Here is a 6000-nt window from a genome sequence, read left to right as displayed (position 1 = left end):
TTGAGGGTGGAGAATGAGTTTTTTCATAGTGGAGGGGGAGTGTTGATTGTGTGGGTGGGTCTTAGGGGTTTTGGGAGTTACCAAAGAGAATTGAGATAGGAGAGTTGTGATTTTGCAGAAATTTGTAATGATTTTCGGAGCAATGCAACATTTGCTAAGGAGTAGGAATGGGATTTTAGGGAGTAGGGAGGATGTGTGGAGGGGCGGAGATTGGGGTTTTGGAGAAGAGAGGATGACTTGAGCTGTATTGAGGGTGTGTGAGAAGTGTTTTGCTGTGAGGAGGCTTTGTGCGGGGTGGTATGTTGAGAGGTTTTGGAATTAGAAGGACATGTTTGGGAAAGGCCAGGTCTGTTGAAGGGTGAGGAGAGTGTTTAGGATAGGGACAGATTTTGGGGTGGGAATCTGCATTTTAACTGGGTGGTTGTATTGAGATCTGGCAGGTTATTTTGGGGTAAGGAGCTTGAGGAGTTAAGAGTGGGATTTCAGAGATGGGACAGGTTGAAGGTGGGGTTTGTTGAAGGTTGAGAGGTGGAGATTTGGGATTGGGGAACGTATTGAAGGGTGGGCTTGGATTGAAGAGAAGTGGAGGTATTTTCAGGAATGAAGAGAAGTTGAGGCCTTGAGGTGAAGAAGGCGTGGCCAGGAATGAAGAGGGTGTATTGAGAGGTGTGGATTGGGGTTTTGGGAATGGAGAGGGTATATTCAGTGTGGAAAGTTGTGTTTTGGAGGGGTTTGTCAAGAGGTAGCTGGTGGCATTCAGGTTTTGGCTGGAGAGCGTATATTGAGAGGAGATTTGCACTGAGGAATGAGATTTGGGGTTGAAAGTAGTGGGGTGTGTTGAGGAGTGGGGAATGGGCTTTGTGGGGGGAATGTATCAAGAAGTATAAACTGAGTTTTGAGGAGTGGGTAAGATGTGTTGCGGGGTTGGGATTGAGGACAGTGTATTGTGGGGCAGGGATTGGGGGGTTTGAGATAGATGTTGAGGGTATTTTGGGAAAGGGACAGGTTGAGTGGTAGGGTTGGTGTGTATTTTCATTTTTGGGGATTTGGGTGTCATTTGTAAGGCTAGCAATTATTGCACTCCCCAATTAACCTTGAGAAGGTTGTGAGTTTACAGATTGTTGCAGTGTCCATTTCTGCAGCTGGTGGTCCACAAGCACTTCATGGATGTCCAGTTTTCAATTGCTAGATCTACTCTGAGTCTATGTAGTGGAAGATGTCCTGGGTGTGAAGAAGTTGTTTTGTCTTTACATGGATGGTGTAGTGGTCATTTCTACCATTGCTGTCATGAACTGAAGCATCCCACTGCTAGATCGGTGAGAGATGAGCATAGCTATTGTGCAGCTTCAGCTGTGGCTGAGCATAGGCTTCTTTTTTAAGCAATCCTTCCCGATCGAGGATGACTTGCTGCCACTCCAGTACTGTGGGTTCTGAGGTGACTGATGAGGCCACTGTGGGAACTGCAGGCTCTTCCACAGATGGGGCAGGAGGTGGTGGTGCCAGAAGTGGTAGATGGGCAGTTTGGAGGGTGATCTGCCACTTCTACCTCTTGTGTCCTCCCAAATGCATGGCCTCCAAGTTCTCAATACCATTTGGATGGTTGAGCTGCCACCTCAGCTCCAGCGACCCAGCTAGGATGTTGACCTCCGGCGCCGTCTGCCCGGGAGGTGCGCGTTCTCCCTGTGACCTTGGGTTTCCTCCCACACCCCAAAGGCGTGATGGCTGTGGGGTTGTTGCAAACTGCCCCTCGTGTGCAGGAGAGGGGTTGAATCTGAGGGAGTCGATGGGGATGACACAGCGGGTTGGGGTAGGATTGACGCCCGACGCAATTTGGCGGGCCGCCAAGCAGGTTCGTGCCGTTTCCACGACAACCCCGGATGCTCCTCCTCTGAGGCGTCATATCCGTCACTTTCTTTCCGAAGCACGCTAGCTGCTGAAGGTCGACTTCGAGGAACGGAGTGAGCCTGCGGACGGTAGAGAGCTGCATCCTGGTTTTCGGCTGCTCCCGGGGGGACGGTGGTGTGGGGGCAATGCCGGGCTGGGAGCGTATGCTGCATTGGGATTGGCCGGGGCCAGGCCGTGAGCGCCGGTGGTTGGGCTGAGTTGCAGACCCGTCGGTGTGTTGGGCCTCGGCCCGGGTACCATGCGGTGCCGCAGTGGCGAGAGGGGGGGAGCGGGCGGTGGCAGCCGCATTTGGATACCACTTCGCGTGTGACAGCTGGTCGCTGCTTACCCAGCGGAAGCTCCGTAAAAACCTATTTCACCATTGCTTGCTGGTGCCTAAACTTCCTTTTTGCTTTAACCCTTTCAAGGTTAGGTGACGGACATGGGATTACCGTTCGAGATTTTAATAAATAGTCCCGTGTAATGTGATATTAACGCGTTGATCTGGTGAAGGATGAACGAATTAGAAGCATGCTGATCGATCATATCGTCTGTGTGGAATGATACGAATTTAATAAGATATCTTTATTAGTCACATGTATATTGAAACACACAGTCAAATGCATCTTTTGTATGGTGTTCTGGGGTCAGCCCGCAAGTGTCGCCACGCTTTTGGAGCCAACGTAGCATGCCCACAACTGCCTAACCCCGTACGTCTTTGGAATGTGGGAGGAAATCGGAGCACCCGGAGGAAACCCACGCAGAACGGGGTGGGGGGAGAGAATGTACAAACTCCTTACAGACAGCAACCGGAATTGAACCCAGGCCGGTGGTGCTGTAATAGTGTTACGCTAACCGGTACACAAATAAAATAAGGGTATTGCCTTCTAATGTAATAAATTGATTACATTGTCATGCATAACATTTTGTGTAATAGAACAGAAAATGTTGGGAATACTCAGCATTTTTTTTCTTAAGACTTCCAGCACCTACAATTGTTGCCAATTTGATTAATGGCTAGAGCAGAAGTAACTCCCGAGATCGATTTTACTGATAGCCATGCCTTTCAAATTAAGTAAATTTTAAGACTTTTATATTGATGCTTCATTTGAATATTATATTTGATTTTTCTCAATGTTGGACATTTTTTTGCACATTCTATCAAGCTTAATGCGGTTTCATTACTTTGCGCCTTGTACTTTACCTTATTTCGCATACTGGAGAAGGAAACGACCTTATTTAATCCTAAATTGTATTTTTTGCTAAAATTGGGGAATCTGCTGTGGCAATGCAGTTTTTTGACCTGTATTTTACAGTCGAGATTTTTATTGTTGCAGTGGACTAAACGTGCAGGGAATTTACTGTTTCACATCTTTAGTTTAACACTTTAATTATTCTAAAACCAAGATTATTAAAAACCTTTTCCCTCAAGCCTGACGGATGACAGCGTCAGTTGCTTAAATACCCATTGGTTAACAGAGCGAATTTTTCAGTGCTTGACTTTTATTTTAGTCCTGGTTGACTTGAGAGCTGGATGGGTAAGGACTTTCACTGTAATTATACAGAGTGACTTCTGGAGGCACTCTGGTTTAATATCTTGACCTTTTTTTAGTTTCAGTACCTATTCTGACTTCAAAATAGTTCATGTACTTTTTCAGCTGGCATGGATAGACGGAGAATTTATTTGTCTGTCTTTTAGTAGAGATTTTTTTTGCCCTCCAACCTGGATTGTTAAATGCCTTTTGAGTACAAGCATTCCATTCATTCAAGCAAGGTACACCCGAAAAATTTTCTAGGGTGAGTTGTTTGATTTTTTTTTTGCATGCAGATGAACAAAAGAGTGTGGTTTCAAGACTTAATTTGCAAATAGTTGCTATAGAAGGAATGCAGTGAAGATTTGGAAGGGTCTCAGCCTGAAATGTTGACTGTCTGTTTCCATCCATAGATGCTGACCTGCTGAGTTCCTCCAGCATTTTGTGTGTTTACCTGAGATTGCAGGTCTGTCACATGAGAGGAGATTAAGTGGACAAGACTCCATCCTGTAGGGTTTAAAAGCATGAGAGATGATCTCACTGAAGCATAGAAAATACTTGCAGTGCTCAACAGGGCAGATGTGGAGAGGATGTTTTGCATGGCTGGGAGTCTGGAACAGGAGATCACAGTCTCAGAAAAGGGAGTTGGTCATTTTGGGCTGAGAAAGGGAGAAACTTCTGCACTTTTGAATCCTTGAGCTCCTCAATACTGGGGGCTAGGGAGGCTAAGTCATTGATTGCATTCAAAACAGAGATCAGTAGATTTTTGGATATTAAGGGGATATGGGAGTAGGGCAGGAAAATGGTGTTTGATGAGCCATGATCTTGTTAAATAATGGAGCAAGCTCAAAGAACCAAATGGCCTTCTAACTTAACTAGTGGAACTCCTTTAAAGTGTATAGCAACTGCTGAATACTGTACTTGACTAGTCTGTGGTCTTCCACTATAGGTTATTTTGATGTACATTGAATATTATCCTAATGTCACATCAACTCAGAGGGACACCCCATGCTGAGTCCAAATACTCAGCTCCTAATGTAACAGTGCAAGTACTTAGTATCGTGTAGTATTACATTAGTTTAGTTGGTGATGTTGATCATTTATGAATTATAGAAGATCATATTCAAGTCTACAACAAAACTGAAAGAGTTTGCAATCCAGGTGGGCACTCCTTGCTTTAGTGTTGGCAGTGCCGTCATTTGGTGTAATGTTAAACTGAAATCCAGTCGATGTGCTCCTATGATTTTCTTCCGAATTCCATTGTGGCATGCAATATACTTTCCTTAGCTTAACATACCAGATTTGTTGCTGTTTCTGTGGCCTATGCAACTTTGCTGCTATTTTTTCGATTTCAGAACCATTCTTTGGCCAGAAAATTCCTGTAACCATTCAACACCACCTCGCACTAATTAAGACTGGCCCTTATCAATTTAATCCTTTGCTATTTTATGCAAGGTAGTGGAAGTGTTGAATAGTAACAGCACAATGCCCTCTATGGGGCATTTGGAATCTCAATGAGCATACTATGCAACTTCAGGAGTGCAAGGTCTGACTGAGGAAATGTTTTTAGTTTAGAATCATGATTTTAAATTCACGTGCAGAGATTTTAAAAACTCTTGATCTTCAAAATTATTATGTACTTAATTTTTTTTAAAAAAAAGACTTTGTGGTAAGTGTACTTCATATCTTCAATGCCATCCATGCTGTTCAGTTCTTTAGAAATGGTTGCAGACTTAGAAGTATGTTTTTTTTTTGCAAAATACCACAATTTTCACTTGTCATTTCTTTGGTCCATCAGCTAAAACCTTCAATCAGTGATGTCATTTAGCAGATCTCTGAAAATAAAATGGCCTGAATCAGATATTATTCTAAATAGTGTAATCAATGATTTTTGTGTGGCATTCACATTCCCTCTCTGTATTCCACTAGCTCTGGTAAGCTACAATCCTGTATATAAAATATGAAAGCCTTTCATTCATGTATTGTCTGTGGTGCTCATTCCTCACTACCCTTGATACTTTGAATTGTAGAAGTCTAGAGTGCCGAAAGTGCTTCCATTGCAGGTTGGAAATACCAGGATTTTGGTACAAATTGGGGGAAATGGGTGAAGCATGTTATCTGACCACTTTCTTTGCATGCAAACATAGACTGTTTCGTTATGTGAGGATATGTAAATGGAATTGAACATTCTGCATGTTTCAAGTTCTGACCTTGGGATGGAGGATCATGTCTTCCTGCCCACTTCCTTAAAAATAATAGATAGACTATAATGGGACCAATGTAATATCACACCTCACTTTACAGACTAGTTATTGAAAACTGCTGCTGTAAATAACTAGGTACAGATTTTACCTGTGCCAAAACAGAATTACTGTTTCATTTTAGTTGGCTTAATGTCAAGGACAATTTGCAATACTGTACAATTACTTGATTGTACATCAGGCACAGAAATTTAGCGATTAGCTTAATGCTTTACAGCACCAGTGACCCAGGTTCAATTCCAGCTACTGTCTGTAAGGAGTTTGTACATTCTCCCTGTGTCTGCGTGGGTTTCCTCCGGGTGCTCCAGTTTCCTCCCACATTC

General features: G+C 43.6%; 1 protein-coding gene across 3 annotated transcripts in view; it reads left to right on the top strand.

Annotated features, from left to right (window-relative positions):
* The first annotated feature begins 1892 nt into the window (after nucleotides 1–1892).
* The window catches only part of LOC127571133 (transferrin receptor protein 1-like), a 42959-nt gene continuing 38851 nt past the window's right edge, over nucleotides 1893–6000 (top strand). The window contains exon 1 of one of the 3 annotated variants that reach the window (XM_052017218.1): nucleotides 1893–1973. The gene's annotated coding sequence lies outside the window, so the exon portion shown is untranslated. Of the gene's footprint in view, nucleotides 1974–1999; nucleotides 2118–6000 lie in introns of those variants that run through there. The other 2 variants (XM_052017219.1, XM_052017220.1) reach the window with 2 other exon arrangements.

Source organism: Pristis pectinata, chromosome 6 (genome assembly GCF_009764475.1).
Source record: "Pristis pectinata isolate sPriPec2 chromosome 6, sPriPec2.1.pri, whole genome shotgun sequence".
NCBI lineage: Eukaryota > Metazoa > Chordata > Chondrichthyes > Rhinopristiformes > Pristidae > Pristis > Pristis pectinata.
Note: the sequence above shows the minus strand (reverse complement) of the source record. Positions and strands in the feature narration are given on the sequence as shown.